At 52.5% G+C, this 18730-nt stretch overlaps 2 non-coding genes across 2 annotated transcripts; both read left to right on the plus strand.

Moving 5' to 3' along the window:
• Positions 1 to 104, plus strand: LOC116741074. Its single transcript, XR_004346048.1, has one exon. It is a non-coding gene; the product is annotated as a U6 spliceosomal RNA (small nuclear RNA).
• Positions 105 to 18657: 18553 nt separating this feature from the next.
• On the plus strand, positions 18658 to 18730 carry TRNAD-GUC. Its single transcript has one exon. It is a non-coding gene; the product is annotated as a tRNA-Asp (tRNA).

An 18730-nucleotide genomic window follows, 5' to 3' on the forward strand; every position in this document is an offset into this window, starting at 1 on the left:
GTGTTGGCTTCAGCACCACATGCACTAAAACTGGAACGATACAGAGATTAGCACGGCCCCTGTGCAAGGATGACACGCAAGTGTGTGAAGCAGTCCATATCTTTTCATGATCATTAAGTCAGTTTTCCCAGAAGAGTGATTTTCAGATGGGTACCCGGCCCCCACCTCTAGGAGGCTCTGTCAGGATTTTGAGACAATATGGCCTGAAAGAAAAATCACATTAAATTTTATGTTATGGTTTGCATTTGGAAAATTTTCTAAAAATAAAACTCATTTTTATTTCACGGTACTAACGTGGATCAGAAAGTATGACAAAGTCTTCCTGGCTGATAAGGCTGCGTGGAATATACATTCTAAGAGAGTGATCTTCAGGGTAGGGAGAGACAAGTACAGGTGGGAATTTTGTGATGAGCACAAGACTGCTTCTGAAGCTGCCAGATTCTCCTTTTCACCTGTGTTCCTGCAGTTCTGTTACTTGCCACTAGATGTGTGTGAGTGCTGTTAAGGCCTGCAGTCGTTAGTATGATAGATCTATTCCTGGCGATCCGTAGATACGCATAAATTCTACGTGGAATTCAGCAGAGATCTGGAGCAGGTTTCAGATGCCTCGCCCCCACGTGTCCCGGCATCTTAAATTAATCGTGTGGGAAAGCTCTCCACTTGCAACAAGGGAGATTTTTGTGCTGTATTCAGACGTGGGCGGATCCCAGTATGTGTTACCTGGCGCCTGGGAGGAACCTGTGGTCCAGGACGCGGTCAGAAGGACCTGGTCATAAACGACAGGCTTTCCAGGTGAAAACCTCCCAATTATCCTTCTGTGGTGCCAGTTTTGGCAGACTAACAGCACCCACCAAAAAGCATCCTTTCCGTCCTCCTGCCCCCAAATTTTAATGTCGTCCCAAAGGTGCTCTCATGGCAGCTGAAAGGAAAGTTTAATGGACAGTTTTATTGGTTTCTCAAGGCTGTTTCAAGATGATGCCGAAATCCCTTGGAATGTTTCTGGGACCGCAGATTCAGGGAACAACAAATCACCACCAACTGGGGGCCCGAGACAACACTGGTTCTCTTGCAGTCTGGAGCCTGAATCAGAGATTCAGGTGTCTCAAGGCTGTGCTGCCTGTGGAGGCTCTCGGGGGCTGGAAGGGGGAGGGTCCTTCCGGGCTTGTCCAGCCTCTGGGGCACCAGGTGTCCCTGGGCTGTGGCCGCGTCACTCCAGCCTCTACCTTCATCTTTGCGTGGTTTCTCCTCTGTCAGGACTCCAGTCGTTGGATTGAGGGCCGCCCTGATCCAGGATGATCTCATCTTAAAGATCCTTCACTTTATTACGCCTGCAAGGACCCCGTTTCCAAATAATGTCATAACCTGATATTCAGGTTGTATTCATCATGTTTTGCCATTTTCTGTACCTTGTGATGTCTTGACATCTTAAGAAACTTTTTGCTTCCAGACCCCACACCACCTCTTTATCCACCTCTCACACACGGTGCCAACATTCCCCCTTGCCCTTAATCACCCAGGAAGAGGGACCAGACAGCTGGGGACAACCCCAGCACTCCCGGAACTGATAAAGGCTCTCCTAGGCCTCCCCCTGACTTCTGCTTCCACTAGGGTGCTTCCCCATGGCCCTGCATGTGTGGCCTCATCTCTAGGACCCCTGAGTCTAATAAACTTTGTCTTCCCGAGCTATTCTTCTGTGCCCACACGTGTCCGACCGTCTCGTAAGAGAACACAGAACAGTCTGGGCACAGATCAGGGTGGATGTGGATATTTGGGGACACTCGTCAGCCCCCACGTGGACTGCACACACGTGTATATTGGCGTTAGGCCAGCAGGTCTGGCCACCGTCCCCCTCCCGTGATGCACAACGGGACAGGGTGGCCAGTCACCTGCTGGGATGACCCCATCCCAAGGCTGAGGCCCCGGGAACCTCCATCCGGGCTCCGAGGTGCTGCTGACTCTGTGCATTTCAGATAAGCAGGAAGTTCCTGAAAGGAAAACCACAAGCTTTATTTTTATTTAATTCCAGCCATTCTGTGGTTTTTGGAGATGGTCTTTAAAGATTTGTTTTTGATTTTTATCTCAAAGAGAATGCAGAAAAGCCCATGGGTCGGGCTCCAGAGAAAATACACACAGAGAAGAGAAGCAGCAAGCTTGCCCCAGGCAGCTGTGGGGAGCAGGCAGGATGGGCCTGGGGGGCACACTCTGGAGGAGGAGCTGCGGCTCCACCAGCTGGTGCTGCTGCCTGGAGCCCCAGCCTGGGCCACGCGGGGTGAGTCCCCACAGGCAGAGGGGCCGAGCGGGCTGTTGGGTTTAGGGGAAGTCTGCTTTCATTGTCACCGGCCCGGAAAGCACACCAGGTTCCTTGTCCCCCCGCCCCCCCCCCCCGCCCCCGCCCTGGCCATAGTGAGGGTGACAGTGCCTCAGGGGTCCCATTCGATGCCGCAGGGGACCAGAAGATGGAGAAATGGCTTCCTAGAAAACACTGTGAGGGGTGCCCATTTGGGGTAGGTCAGATGGCTGGGAAGAAAGGAAGGGCCTTCTCTCTGAGAGCTGACCCTGGCCCTGGCCCAGAGCTGACCCTGGCCCTGACCCAGAGCTGACCCTGGCCCTGGCCCAGAGCTGTGGCTCTGCCTGCACCCCTGGGAAGGAGGAACTTGCTCCGAAGGCAGACCTCCCGCGCCCGCCCTCTGAGAGCAGAGGTCTTGCCTGGAGCAAAAAATCCTTGAGGTCTTCCCTCTGGGTCCTGCCCCCTGGATTCTGGGAGGTCTCTGTGCCGAGGGAGGGTCACCAAGTTCTTAGGGAAAAGCCAAAGCAAATTCAACATAAAAGCTAATCTGTGCTGTAGGGTCTTTTGGGAAGGGAAGACGCAATGACAAGTCAGCATGTCCCAAGCCCACCTGGGTGGACCCTGTGTCAGTCTTGATGCATGGTGGGCCTGGAGGACAGGCCAGCATGCGAACATCTCCGTCCCCTCTGTCTGGACTTGGTGACCTTCAGCTTTTGAAGAGCGGGGACCATGGCCTCGTGGGGACCTCAGTTTGGGTGTGTCTAATGTTGCTTCAGGACAGGGGTTTCACACGTGTTCACCTAAGCAGGATTGGGAGGGCGTGATTTCCATGTGGCTTGTTTCTGGCAGTGTTCACTGTGATGGTCCATCAGCACCGTGTCCGCCATGCCTCTTTCCCCCGCCGTAACCTTAGAACTCCAAAGGTCTTGCTCCTTGTTGGACTCTCCGTTCATTCATTCATTCATTCATTCATTCAATGTCCTATTTCATGCTCCTGCCCCAGAGTCTGGGCCTTGGCCGGTGGGAGCCCCTCTTTGTGGGTCTATCCTTACTCTCTGGACTGAAGGTGTTCAGGCTCTTCTGTCCCCGCCCAGCCCTGGACGTGGCCACTCTGCAGAGCCTGGTGCCTTCAGTGAGAGGTAGGATTTGGAAAGTACTCTAGGTGCTCTTGGACGGAGCTAAGGAACACGTGAACGTGCACACACACGTTTGTGCACTTTGGTCTGTAGCCACTTGGATTGAAACTGAGTTCACACCCATATGCCTCCCGATTCCACCCAACTCCACAGCCTCCCTCGAATTTCTGCCTGTGTGTGTGAGTGACTCGCTACCTCGACAGCAGAACCCCAGTCCTGCTGGTCAGAGCACTTGTCTCTGTTCTTGGTCCTCCGGCGTAACCACTCCCAGCCCTGCGGCTGTGGACGCCTGCTCTGTGGCTCCTGTCCCTGGTAAGGATGCCTGCCTTGTTCCGACCCATCTAGAAAGGGCAAAGCTGGTCTGGGAGTAAGTGAATAAGGAGGCAGAAGGGCTCCTCAAAGCTGGGGTGTGCCTGTGCACACGTGTGTATGTGTGTGAGCATGTTGGCACAGCTAAGACACTAATGTGTGGAACCAGGGTGAGGCGTGTTGGCCGCGGCACCTGCTCCTGCGTCTGCGTGTGAAGCGGGGCCCTGCCTGGCTCCTCCGGTGAGTGGACGACCCCAGTGACACCCGGGGCTGACAAAGTCCTCTCTTGGTGGACACAACTGTTTAGCAGGGCTGGTCACCTGGGGTCGCCCTGCAAACGTCGGTGCGGCTGAGTTCCTACCTGTGCTGGACACTGCCGTCACTAGACTTTCTGCTGGGCTCTTTGTTGCCGTCCCCGCCGCTCTCTGGTCTGGACCCCACCCCCTCGGGCAGCGCACAGACGTGGCATAGTGTGTGCAGACCCCCTGTCTTCCGTGTCCTTGCTTCCTGTCTGCCTCCCGTCCCTTCTCTCCCCTCACATCTCCTTTAGGGCCCTGCTTTGCCCATTATTTCTTTTCCTTTGGGGGGCCCCCTCTGCATCCCAATTAGCATTTGAAAGAGCCCACGTTTGGACTTGACAAACCGGAGGTGGTTTCTGGCTACAGCAGTGGGGCCAAGTCTACATCCTGTGACAGGGACCGACCAGGGAGGGGGTGTCCTTGCTCCTGGGCCGGAGCTTGCAGGCTGGCTGATGGGCTGATGTTTGCACCTTGGGCTCAGGCCTGTTTGCTTTCAGGGTCTGTGTTACTTTTCCCAGGGCTGCCTAACACACAGGCTTGGGGCTTCAAACCACAAAAGTGCATCCCCTAACTGTCTGGAGGCCAGAAGTCAGATCAGGCCGCTCCCTCTGAGGCTCCAGGGGAGGCTTCTCCTGCCTCTTCCAGCTTCTATTGCTGCCTGCAACCCTTGGCGTCCTGGCCTTTGGACGTATCCCCCATCCGTCTCCATCTTCATACGGCTGTGTCTTGCCTCTTCCTCCTAGAAGGCCACCAGTCTTAGCGGATGAGGGCCGCCCTGCTCCAGTAAGACCTCATCTTAACTAACTACATCTGCAAAGACCCTGTTTCCAGACAAGGTCCCATTCTGAGATGTTGTGGGTCAGGATGTCAACATCTATTTTGGGGGACACAATTCAGCCCATAGCAGGGTTCCGGCTGTACCATCTTGTATTTGACAGTATCAAAATTATTTAAGTTTTAAAATATTTAATTTTTAGGGATATGTACTGAAACATGAATTTTTTCCCCACCCCAGTGCTCCGAGTTCCTCCCCGAGAGATGGCCACCCCGCGTTTCTCGGTGTCCTGGGGACATTCTGTGTGAACAGAGCCCTCCACATACACACCCTTCTGCACCTTCTGTGGTCTGTGTGTGGGGGGTTGTCTCCATCTGCCCGGCCCTTCTTTGGTGGATGTAAGGAGCCGCTGTGTTAGGACGCACATAATTTAGTGATGTTAGAAGGTAGTAGAAAGTATGGATATAACAGAGAAGCTCTTTGTAGAAGCTGTTCTCACAGGCACAAGTGTGACCCAAGTTCCTGCAAGGCAGTGCCAGGTCATAGAGCGTGGCATTTATAATTCAGTTCTTTAACTTTTTATTGTGAAATGATCTCGCATTTAGAGAAAAGTTGCAAAAATAGGTCAGTGAATCCTGCATTCCTTTCTCCCAGATCACCCAAAAGTCAATGTTTCCTATGTTTGTCTTCAGAGATTAAGTTGCATAATGGTGCCCCCCTCAACCCTAAATATTCGAGGGGTGTGTTTCCTAAACATGGGCGTTCATTCTCCTATGACCGAAGCATAAGTCAAAATCGGGATGTTAACCTCGATACAATACTAGGTGTTCTCTAATCTGCAATTTGTACTCACATTTCTTTAATTGTCCCAATAATGACTTTTGCACACTTGTTAGGTTAATTCCAAAGTGTTTCATCTTCTTGGTGTCTGATGTTGATGGGAGTTATTTTGTGTGGACGTGAAGCTCTGGATTTCTGTGTGATAATTTCATGCCTTTGTGAACTCGCTTATTGTTTGAGTCAATTTTCCCCATTGATTCTCTATGGCCAGACCTGCTGTCCAATGTGATATTCACTTGTAGCTGTTGAATACTGATGCAAAAGCACTAACCAAAACGTTGGCCATCAGAATACAACCCTATATAAGGAAAATAAAGCACCACAACCAAGGGGGGTTTATCCCAAGACTCCGAAATTGCTTCACTATCAGAAATTCTATACATAAAATTCACTATATAGACAGATTTCAGGAGAAAAATCACGATTCTCTCCATAGGTGCAAAAAAAGCCCTGACAAAATTTAATGCCCATTGCTGATAAAAATATATGTGCAGGGACTTCCCTGGTGGCACAGTGGTTAAGAATCCACCTGCCAATGCAGGGGACACGGGTTTGAGCCCTGGTCCGGGAAGATCCCACATGCTGTGGAGCAACTAAGGCCATGCGCCACAACTACTGAGCCTGTGCTCCAGAGCCCGTGAGCCACAACTACTGAGCCCACATGCCACAACTACTGAAGCCCACGTGCCTAGAGCCCATGCTCCACAACAAGAGAAACCACTGCAGTGAGAAGCCCACGCACCACAGTGAAGAGTAGCCCCCGCTCGCTGCAACTAGAGGAAGCCCGCGAACAGCAACGAAGACCCAACGCAACCAAGATAAATAAATACATAAAATAAATAAATAAATAAATGTATGTATGCACATAAAATGAAATGAAACCAAACACTCGGTTCCTCAGTCACAGGAGCCCTATTTCAAAGCTCAATAGCTGCATGTGGCTGGTGGGTCCTGTTTTGGACATGGAGGATGTGGAACATTCCATCATCACAAGAAGTTTAATTGCACAGCATTGCTCTAAGGTTTTCCAGGTAGATGATCATAGCCTCTGCAAATAGAGAAAGTTTCATTTCTTTTCCAGTTCTTATGATCCTCACTGATTTTTCTTGTCTGATTACAATGGCTAATGCCTCTGTACAGTGCTGACAGTAGCATCTCTTGTTCAGGGGGGTGATGGGTTTAGGAAATGGTATATATATTTTGTTTTGTGAAGAAAGTATCTATCTATCAATATCTATTTTCCTTACTGTTTATATTTTTATCAGGAATGGGCATTAAATTTTGTCAGGGCTTTTTTTGCACCTATGGAGAGAATCATGATTTTTCTCTTGAAATCTGTCAATATAGTGAATTTTATGTCTGGAATGTCTGATAGTGAAGCAACTTTGGAGTCTTGGGATAAATTCCCCTTGGCTGTGTTGTCTTATTTTCCTTGTATGGGGTTGTATTCTGATAGGCAATGTTTTAGTTGGTGCTTTTGCATCAATATTCATAAGTGATATTGGCTTGTAAATGTCTTCTTTCATACTGTCTTTATTATAGTTAGGTTACCAATGTTCTTCTTGCTTTAGAAAAAGAGTATAAAAAAAAAAAAGAGTATAAAAGTTTTCCCCTCATCTTCAATGCTGTGGGATAATTTGTAAAGCTTTAAGACCATCTGGTCCCTTGCTCTGTGGTGACCTAAATAGGAAGGAAATCCAAAAAAGGGGATATATGTATATGTATAGCTGATTCACTTTGCTGTACAGCAGAAACTAACACAACATTGTAAAGCAACTGTACTCCAAAAAATAAAGAAAGACCATCTGGTCCTTAAAGATTTGGTAGAATTTATCTGTGAAATTACCTGTGCCTATTGCCTTTTTGGGGGGAGAGGGGGCTGAGTGTTTCCTGGTAACTTTATTTCTTCCATGGAAATGGGTCTAAGTTTTCCATCTCTAACAGGGCCAGTTTTTAAAAAATTAATCAATTAATTTATTTTTTAATTAATTAATTAATTAATTAATTAATTAATTTTTATTTTTATTTTTGGCTGCGTTGGGTCTTCATTGCTGTGTGCAGGCTTTCTCTAGTTGCGGTGAGCGGGGGCTACTCTTCATTGCGGTGTGTGGGCTTTTCATTGTGGTGGCTTCTCTTGCTATGGAGCATGAGCTCTAGGTGCGTGGGCTTCAGTAGTTGTGGCATGTGGGCTCAGTAGTTGTGGCTTGTGGGCTCTAGAGTGCAGGCTCAGTAGTTGTGGCACACAGGCTTAGTTGCTCCACGGCAGGTGGGATCTTCCTGGACCAGGGCTTGAACCTGTGTCCCCTGCATTGGCAGGTGGATTCTTTTTTTTTTTTTTTTTTGCGGTATGCGGGCCTCTCACTGTTGCGGCCTCTCCCGTTGTGGAGCACAGGCTCCGGACATGCAGGCTCAGCGGCCATGGCTCACGGGCCCAGCCGCTCTGCGGCATGTGGGATCTTCCCGGACCGGGGCACGAACCTGTGTCCCCTGCATTGGCAGGTGGACTCTCAACCACTTCGCCACCAAGGAAGTCCTCCTCTTATTATTTCTTTTTTTTTTTTTTTTGGTTTTCTTCTATTTTCTCAATTAACTTAACTAATGGATGACCTATTCTGTTAATTTAAAAATTAGGATTTTGGTTTACTAATCATAATTGTGTTTGTTCTGTTCTTTACCCTGTAATGCCTCTTCTCATTTTTATTATTTCCTCTCTTATGCTCTCTATTGATTTACTTAGTTCTTTTTCTAAGCTTTGTTTGGGTTGGGAATTTAACTTGTTTTCATCTTTTTAAATAAAAATGTTTAATATTGTGAATTGCTCTATGATTAGTGCTTTAAATGTATTTCATAGATTCTGATGTGTAGTGTTTTCACGTCATTTTTTTTAGAAATTCTATACTTTCGGTTGTATTTCCCCACTCATCCAAGAGTTAATAGTTTAAAAAAAATTTTCCACATGAAAGTCTTTTTCTGTCTGCTTTTTGACACTGTTAACAACTTGTGGTCTTATTGCATTATGATCAGTTCTATAACACTTCTACTTCATGGAACTCGCTGATGCTTCCTTTGTGACTGAATTAGATTTCTGTGGCTGTGTAACAGATTTCCACAATTCCACGGCTTGAGCTACACCTGTTTACCATCATCTCTCAGGTCCGTGGGTGTGAGGCCCCGCCCAGCTAGCCCCACTAGGGCAGTACAGGTGGAGGCTGCAGTCTTTGTGTGTGGGCGTCTCAACGAGGCTCAGGTGGGTGGCGTGAAGCCCTTGGCGAGGGTAATCACAGGAGTCCCAGCACCTTTTTCAAGTCCTGTGGCAGGCCCCACCCGCATTCAGGGCCCTGGTCACAGTAGGGTCTGGGCCCCACTTGGGCCTGGGCTGTGGTCAGTGGGGCTCGTCCTCTCTCCCGTGGGACCCCCACCCCGCGCCCCCTCCCCACCTGCGTGCACCCTGAGCAGAAAGGTGAGCGGTTCGGAGGCGGAGGCCTGAGTATGATTGTCCGCAGGTGGTGGGCTTGCTTTCCTGCTGATTGCGCATGAGGTCTCCAGCGTCCGTTCAGAGATGAGGGAAGAGAAATCGAGTGAGCTGGTGGGTACGTTCAAGGGACGGGGTCCAGGTTGATTTGCGCTGCGGTGACCCGCTGTCGGGCTGGTCCCCCGGGGATGGCAGCGTATGTGGGGCCATGGGGAGGTGGGGGCTTGTGAGTGGATGGGGGAGGGGCTCAGGCTGGGCAGGTGGAGCTGAGGTGGGGAGCGCGCTTTGGGTGGGGTGGAGGCAACGGCGGGGAGGGGGGCTGTGGGGGGAAGGAGTGGGGCTGGGGTAGGGGGCAGGGGGCAGGGAAGCAGGGTGAGGGTCAGGTGTTGGACGTGGCGTGCGGGGGTCGCTGCCAGCTGGATGTGCCCAGGTAGGGGGCCTGGATGTGTCTGGGGTCTCCTCGGTCGTTTGTGTGGGGTCAGGCTGGGGCCAGGTGCAGACTCCGAGCAGGCCGGGTCACCTGCAGGGGCCGAATCCTGGCCGCGGGACCGTCAGGGGATTCGCCGCTTTCCTGTTTGGAGGCGTCTCCACGGGACAGAGACCTGGAGACAAGGGTCCCCGCTGCCACATCTGTCAGGAATGGCGTCATCAGGAGAGGTGATGTTTAAATCACATTTGGTCGGGAAACAGCCAGGAAGGAGGCGGGTTCCTTCTCTCCTGTGTGAGGAAGACCAGGAGACTCACATCTGTGTGCTTTTCGTTATTTTTCCCTTTGCCTTTTCTCACTGTCAGAAGCTAAGACCTGTAAGAAATAGATTAGGTTAGTGGTTTAAAAACCTCCCTGGAGGAACGCCCCAGCCGCTTCACTGCGATTCTACCAAATGTTTACACTACGTTGGGCTGTGAGCTGGGAGGCCAGCGTCCCTCGGCCCAGCTCTGTGCTTGAGCGCTGCCCGCGGGCACTGGACGTCAGTCTGAGTGAGGCCAGGGTCCGAAGCCACAGGCCAGTCAAGGCCCTTCTTGGAGGGGCTGGCTCTGGGGGATGCCCTGCGGCCGATACACAGGCCTTGTCAAGCTCTCACCTCAGGAGGATGAAAATCCCCGTGAAGTTATTGACATGTTGGAATGATGCGTGGGGAGGCTGCCTGGCCTAGATGCTGTGAGCTGTGAACCTGCAAGTTCGAGGCCTAGCTCCAGCCTCTCACCTCCAGCTGTCGCCTATGACAGTCCCTAGGGGTCCTGCTGACGTGTTGACGCCCCTTCAGGGTCCCCCACCTGAGAGCTGCTGGGAGGGCACACCCGGGCTGAGCCTGGACCTGAGGGCGACCACACCAGGGGTGCAGCCCCTTCAGACCCAGCCTCTGAGGACCCCAGGGGGCGGGGGCGTCTGCAGGCCCACCCTGGGCCTGACCATGGTTCAGCACTAGACCCTGGGACACACGGGCGGCTCCTGGGCCGGGGCCCCTGCCCTGGGGGAGGTGGCCTTTCTGTGATGCTCTGGCTGGGACATGGAGCTTGTCTGCCAGCTTCTCCCATCTGACAGTGGTGGCCATCCTGCCTTTTCTGGACTGTCTGCCCCCTCCCCGCTCTTGCCCAGCTCCTCAGAACAGAGGGGTCGGTTCCCAGCCAGACCGCTGTATGGTTTTCTCCACTGAGGAGGGGGCACGGGGGAGAGGGGCAGCTGTGGGTGTGTAGATGCCCTTTGTCAGGTTCAGGAAGTTCTTGTTCCAATTTGCTGAGAGGTGGTGGTTGTTGTTTATCATGAATAGATATTGAATTTTGTCTAATGTTTTTTCTTCATCTGTTGATATGATTATGTGGTGTTTCTTATTTGGTCTTTTGATTTTCAAATTTTGAACCTGAGCCCACTTGGTTGCTGGCTCATTTTCTATTTCATGAGTGATGTTGGTCTGTGGTTTTCTTGTCTGTCCTTTCTGGCTTTGATTTGGGTAATGCTGACCTCGGAAGTGTTCCCTCCTTTTCTACTTTCTGGAAGGGATCGGGTAGGATTGGTGTTACTTTTTCTTTAAATGTTTGGTAGAATTCACCAGTAAAACCACCTGGGTCTGGACATTTCTCTTCCATAGTTTTAACTGAAAATTCAACGTCTTTGACAATTATAGTACTATTCAGTATCTATTACATTTTGGGTGAGTTTGGTTGTTTGTGATTTTGGGGGAATTGGTCCATTTCATCTAAGTTATCAAAGGAGGGGTGTTTCTGCTTCTGACTTGGGTGTGTCCATTGAAGCCAGGGCCAAGGGTGTGCCCCCAGGGCTGACCAGAGAAGTCGGAAGAAGCCTGGGGAAGGGGCCGCCCCCATCACACCCACACTAGAGCGGGATGGTGGGTGTGCTAGTGTCCTGGGGCTGCCAGATCAGATCACCACAACCTGGGTGGTAAGAACAGGAGACCCTCATCCTCTCACAGTCTGGAGGCCAGAAGTCAGACCAAGACAGAGGCTCCATGGGAGGATCCTTCCAGCCTCTTCCAGCTTCTGGGGGCTCCCATCTCCATCTTCACGTGACTTCTTCTCAGTCTGTGTCTGTCCTCTTCTGTCTCCTGTAAGGACACTATCATTGGATTTGGGGCCTATCCCGGTAAGGCAGGATGATGGGGCCCTGGCAGCAGCCTCCCCTGCTGCCTGACCCTGTGGGCTGCTCTCTGGTGTGGCTCCAGGTGTGGGGTGTGCCCTGCTCCTGTCGGTGGAGGGGTGCCTTCCTTTCCTGGCCCCAGCTTGGACCCACTGGTCCTGAGAAGGCTGCGAGAGACTCACCGGTTTCAGCTCAGAGGCTGGGGCTGCGGGATCATCAGGGTGGGCAAGTCTTTCCACAAAGCCCTTCGGCTTCTGTCCCTGAGCTGTGAGGTGCATGTGGGTTCCCACCTTGCAGGCTGGTAAGGATAGCTCAGCACTGGCCCTGGGCGCCCGTCCAGGAAGGGATGGGCCACTGTACCCTGTGCTGCTTGCAGGGACCTGGGCTCAGCACCCCACCTTGTTTAGGGACCTGTGGGCACCCTGACCAAGGGTGGACGATGCCAGCCCCAACCCCCCCCCCCCCTGCCGTGAGCTGCCTCTGGCCCTTGCCAGCTGCGCGGCACAGATAGAAGTTCCGGGCAGTGTGCGCTCTGCTTCCTGGGTCTGAGTGGGGTTCGGCTGCCTGTGCAGCTGTGGTGCCTGAGCCCCAACAGTGGCAGGCCAGCTGTCCCCCCAGCCTCGGGTGGGGCATTGCCCCTCTCACCCTGTGAAGAGGCGGCTGCGTGCCAGGTTTTCCTGGCTCTGCCATCTCCCTGCTAACCTGACCCGGGGAAGAGAGATGCCTCTGCGTCCAGGGATCCTGGCGTCTTCCTTTTTGAGGCAGAGGAGGTGCTTGTGGTCTCAGGTGTCGTCCCCTCCTCTCCAGGCAGCTGTCCCCCTGACCCTTAGGGCATGGCCTGGCTGGCAGCCCCTCCAGGGCATCCTCTGCCAGCCCTGGGACGGGAGCAGGAGTAATTAGGTGCTGAGTCTCGGTGGGGTCAGCGGGCAGAGCCGCGTCAGGGCCTCTAGCTTCTGCCTCCACCTGGAAGCCCCCCAGGGGCTTTGCAGCCATTCCTGCCCCAGCACTCAGGGATGATAGAAGGGAACCCCCTTGATAACTGTGTCCCACCAGCCAAGACCCTGTGACACCAGCAAACGTGGAAGGAGCTGGTTGGCTGTGTGCACTGGGGGCTCGTACCCTGGCTCATTGCTGCCACAGCTACCCTGGGTGGGTCAGTCAGTGCAGCCCCAGACTGGGCTGGGGGCTCCGGCAGGACCCGCCACAGCTCTGGGCAGGGGGCTGGGGGTCCTGCAGCCAGATGGTGTCCTCCTGGTGCCATCTTGGCTCCTCAGAGCAGCTGTGCTGCTGGGTGTCCTCGGGGAGGGGGTGGGGACAGGCAAGCGAGACCACACGTGTGGGCGCCAGACAGCCGAGGTGCCCCCACCCCCGGGATGCTGGACCTTCCTTTGGAAGAGGCATCTGAACCCGTGTGTTCTGCGCTTGCCAGGAGCTTATTTCCACCTGCTTGGAGGTCAGTCCAGGCAGGCCCAGCGTGGCCGCCTCCGCTGTGGCCCACAGGGTGGAGGGTCAGGTCTGGTGGTCACTCCTATTTCCAAAATATCTAGCTAGTCACACAGTTTACGTAACTGTGATATTAGTATGAAATGTCATATACACAACTGTGTACTTAAGATACACCCCTGTGCCTGTGTGCCTGCATGTGTGCACACGTGTGTGCGGGGGCTCCACACATCTGAGGTAGGCCTTGCCGACTCTGCTGGCCCCTCTTTCTCTCTTAGGGTGCGAGTCTCTCCTCCCCAGAAAAGTCTATGGAATAGGATGCCACCCACAGCCCTGATCTGCGATTCCAAACCCCAAATGTCTCTTAGATGTTTGGCAAGAACCTGCGGTCGGTCCGCCTGCCCTGTTTCTGTCTGGTTCTCCCGGTCCCTGTGGAAACCTGGAGTGTTGATGTTGATGCCTAGACTGTTCAGGCCCTGTGGCCGCACCTGATTCCCTCTGAACCCCTAAGCTGGCCCCGAGGGTCACAGATGAGGGACCAGGTGACCTGTGTCCTCGGCTCCTCATGGGGTTGGCCCATCCAGCACGCCAGGGGAGGGTGACAGACAAGGTTGGCACCCTTAGGGAAGGGCAGAGCGTTGGGGTGGGTCCCCTCCCAGGTGGGGCTCTTCCCCTTGAGAGCAGAAGGGAGCCTCTTGGTCTGTTTCCCCCTGGCCTGTCCTTATGATTCTTCCTCCCAGCAAGGGGCCTGTGGTTCCATGGTGCCTGTTATGTCAGTTCCCAGTGTATTCCTGCCTGGAGCTGCTAGTGATGGAAAGTGGGTGCCACCCACAGCGCCTCCCCTCTGCGTTGGGCAGGAGGAGCTCAAAGAGCCCTGCCCTGGGCTGCGGGCCTGCTGGTACCTCCCGGCATGGCCACCTGGGCACCTGCCTCACCATCTAGGGAGGAATTTGGCCCCTGTCCTACCTAGGTGTCGCCCGTGAATGCCCAGTGTCCCACTCCCCTAGGGACTCATACCAAAATTTGCCTGTATCCAGGGCAGTGTGCCCCCTGGGCAGGGGCGAGGGGTCCCAGTGGCTCCTGGCTGGGTGCGAAGGGCTCAGAGGGGCAGGTGGGGTCAAGGGCACAGATGCGTGGGGGCCCCTGCATGAGCTGATGGGGTGGAGCCAGTCCCCAGAGCAGAACTGTCCGTCTCACTGCCCTGCATCCCAGACCCTTTTGGGTGGGGCTGCTGCCCCGGGAGGTGGTTGCCCACCTGCCCCCAGGTCATCGAGGAGGGTGGTTGTGGGGGCCACCCTGGGCCCCATGCTCTGCACGGCCAGATCTGGGCATGCGAGGCTCTCCTGAGTCCAGAGGTGCTGCCTCCTCCTCCAGTGTCTGGGTCTCTGGGGGTCCTCGCAGCACAGGGGCATAACCTGGGGGGTTTAGGAAGAAAGGAATGTCCCATCTCCCGGTCTGAGGCCAGAAGTCCGAGGCTCCAGGGGAAGATCCTTCCTGCCTCGTCCTGCTTCTGGGGGCTCTGGCATCCCTGGGTTGTGGCCGCATCACTGTCTCTGCCTCTGTGGTCACATGGCCTCCCCTGTGTCTGTGTCTCTTCCTGGTGTGAGGACGCTGGACATTGGTTTAGTCCCAGCCTAACCCAGCATCACCTCCTCTTAACTGATCACATCTGTAAAGACCCTATTTCTAAGGTCATGTTCTGCGGTTCTGGGTGGATGTGAACTTTGGGGGACACTATTTAACCCACCACCGCTGACCTGCAGGCTCTCACTGGTGGAGGTGATGCCCTTGTGTGGGGACTGAGGAGTATGGAACACCAGGCCCAGGGACACCTGTTTCGAGACTCCTAGTGAGGGACGCGTTGGGGTGGGCCAGGGAAGGCCTCTGGGGCAGACCTGTGTGCCGAGACCCTGGGTCAGTGAGCAGCCAGGGGCATTGGTCAGCAAGGGGTGGGCTCATGGCACTGAGTCGACAAGAACAGTTGGCGGGTGAGGGGAGGATGGGATCCACTGGGGCTGAGCCATCGTCTGGGGGGCGTTGGCCGGGCCTGGTCCCCCCAGGACAGTGCATGAGCTCTGAACGTGCCATCCACTTCCACTGGACACGACAGTGAAAGGGCTTGATGGCCTCAGTGCCCAGTGGGGATGGTCAGACGGGATGGAGGGACAGCCCAGCCGGCGGCTTGCTCGGCGCCAGCCCTGCAGCTGCACGACGGCCACAATGGACTGAGGGGCATTGATGGGGACACAGTTGGCCCCTGATAACGCGCTCGCTAATGGTGCTTCATATTTTATTCGTCTAGAAGAATTGTGTGAGTGTGAAGACCAGCGGGGAGATGGAGGCCACTTGATGAAGAGCCTTGAGCCCACCCCTTAAAGGAACAAGGCGCGTTTCTCCCGAGGCTCTGACAGCTGGCTCCTTCAGCTTCAGCCCCGGTTATTGAGATGCAAATGTGTGCCCGCGGGGAGCGCAGCTGCTGGCTGGCGCTGAGGCCCTCGCCCCAGGTGCAGCCCTACCGAGCCAGCGCCAGCGGGGGCAGCGACGCAGATGACCCTCCCAGGACAAATGGAACTGTGGACCCCGTGCAGGAGGAAAGGCAGGTAAGAGGAGTCATCTGGTTCTGCCGGCTTCACGTCACCGCTTTCCTGACTTTCAGCCCCAGAGCAAGGTGTCCTTGCAGGTAGACGTGGGCCAACCGGGCGCCGCCAGCTCTATCTCGGGAGGCTTTGTGAACTTGCTCTGGTCCCTCAGCATTCAAGCGTTGACTTTAGAAAAGAACCAAACTGCCCTGGGCGGGAGGGAGGGCTGTCTGAGGCTTTTGAGTCTCACCCAGCAGGTTCACAAACTCAGGGAACAGAAAGCCCTTCCACGATGGGCAACCAGCAAAGGGAAAGTGTGTCAGTCACAGCGCAAGACAAGATGTGCAGGAACCCCACCCGGAGTCAAGTGGGCACAGCACCTTCTTACGCGTGTCTATGAAAAGACAAACACCCAGCTCTGGGCTCATATAATAAATACAGTGTAAAGGGTCTGACACTCAACGATGAAAACAGATTTTTCTGTCAAAAATGTTTTAATTGTGGATTGGAACACATACAAAAGTCCACAAAATGTGAGCTCAGAAAATGTTCAGTGGCTGAAGGTCGGTGTCCCCCAACGTGACCACAACCCTGCACTTAGCACCGCTTGCCTGTGAGCGTCGTATTGTAAGTGAAGTCACGAGGCGTGTATCCGAGTGCGGTAAAGTGTCCCGTTGTGTGAGTGCACGACCCTTGTCCACCTCTTCACTCCTGATGGGTATTTGGTCTTTAGTGAACAGTGCTGCTGTGACCTGTAGTGCACGCTTCTGTTGTGGACGCCCCAGGCATGGCGCAGCTGGGTCCTGGGTATGTACAGCGTCAACTTTTTTTTTTTTTCTGTACGTGGGCCTCTCACTGTTGTGGCCTCTCCCGTTGCAGAGCACAGGCTCCGGACACGCAGGCTCAGTGGCAATGGCTCAGGGGCCCAGCCGCTCAGTGGCATGTGGGATCTTCCCGGACTGGGGCACGAACCCATGTCCCCTGCATCGGCAGGCGGACTCTCAACCACTGCGCCACCAGGGAAGCCCAAGCGTCAACTTTTAATAGATATCGCCAATCTATGCTTTTACCAGCATTTCCACTGCTCTGTGTCTTCATCAACACTTGGCATTGAAAGTCTTATTTATTTTAGCCTGCCGTAATGATATTTCAGGGTTTCTTTGTTTTCTTTTCAAGACCAACTTGACTGAGGGACAAGTGGTATTGTGCCAGAGCTGGCTTGTACTGCCACACAAGACTGACCATGCACACCCCTTCCCAGCTCTGTGCTGAGTGATGTGGTGGGAGTGTCTAGATCATGGAAATTAAAAAGTACTACAAATCAGGGCTTTATGCAGAGTCAGTCGTACTTTACATGAAACAAAATGCACCTATTTTAAGTGTACAGCTTGATGGTTTTTGACAAATGTGTACACTGAGGTACCTACCACACAATTAAGATATGGAACATTTCCAGCCCCCGCAGATATTCCCTTGTTCCACTTCCCAGGGACAGAGAACAGGTCAATGGTTAGCTGGGGCAGAGTTGGGGAGGGATTAACTGGGACTTTTTTCCTCCCTAGAGTCCTATATAAATGGAATCATATGGTGTATATTCTTTTGTTCCTGGATTTGTTAGCTCAGCATGTTTTTGAGGTTCAAATGTGTAGCAATAATTTGATCTGTTTATTGCTAAGAATTATTTGCATGTTTACATGCATGTTTACAACGCAATGGGTTCATCCACTCGCCTACTGATGGACCCTTGGGCTGCTCCCAGCTCTTTGGTTATTATGAATAAGTCGGCTAAGAACAGTGCTTAAAGGTCTCTGTGTTTTCATACCTAGGAGAGGAATGGCTGGGTCATATGGTAGTACATGTTTAATGTTTTCAAAATGCCAAACTGTTTTTCATGTGATTGTACCTTTTTATAGTCTTTCTTCCTTTGGTTGCGCTAGTTCCTTAGTTGTGGGACGTGGGCTCCTTAGTTGCAGCTTGCTGGCTCCTTAGTTGTGGCATGCGAACTCTTAGTTGCAGCACGTGGGATCTAGCCCCCTGACCAGGGACTGAACCCGGCCCCCCTGCCTTGGGAGCGCGGAGTCCTATCCACTGAGCCACCAGGGAAGTCCCGTACCTTTTTATACTCTGATCAGTAGTGTGCGTTTCCTCCTCCTCTATTTTCTGAAAGTTTGTATAGAATGACATCATTTCTTCATTAAATGTTGATAGAACTTACCAATCAGGCCATCTCGGTCTGAAGTTTTCTTGTGAGATTTTAAATTATGAATTCAATTTCTTTAATTGTGATGGGGCTGTTTGGGTTTTCTCTTTCTTTGTGAGTCACTTTTAGTAATGTGTATATTTCATGGAATTCTTTTTCACTTCAACTAGGATGTCAAGTCTATTAGAATAATGTCCACAATATTCTCTTATTGTCCTTTCAATGTCTGTAGGATCTGTAGTGATGTCCCCTTTTTCCTTCTTGATGTTGTAATTTGTGTTCTGTCTCCTTTTTGTTTGATCATTGTAGCTAGAAGTTTATCCCTTTTACTGATATTTTCAAAGAACCAAATTGGGTTTCATTGATTTTGTTGTCTAATGTTTTGGCCCTGAAAGGGTCCTAGTTTTATGGAAAGGTCTTTGTTGGGAGTCCCCATGTCATCAGGACAAGGTGCCTCTTCCCTGCAGGCTGCGGTACACTGTTCTGGCTTTCAGCTTCTCTTCTTGCACTGCATTATATATTTTTTGTGAGTTCAGAAACAAAATTTATTTTTTTTCCCCAGCATTTTTACATGGTTTCAGCCAAAGGGTTTTTGCAGTAGACTAGCTCACTGTGGTGAGATTTTTTAAAGGGACAACTTCTAGGTTAGAAAAAAGACAAGACGTCGTAAGAGATGGTGGGCCTCAACCTGGAAGCTAGCACAAGAAGACAAGAAAGAGGGAATTCCTTGGTGGTCCAGTGGTTAGGATTCCGTGCTGTCACTGCTGAGGGCCCAGGTTCGATTCCTGGTCAGGGAA

The sequence above is a fragment of the Phocoena sinus genome, chromosome 15 (assembly GCF_008692025.1).
Source record: "Phocoena sinus isolate mPhoSin1 chromosome 15, mPhoSin1.pri, whole genome shotgun sequence".
NCBI lineage: Eukaryota > Metazoa > Chordata > Mammalia > Artiodactyla > Phocoenidae > Phocoena > Phocoena sinus.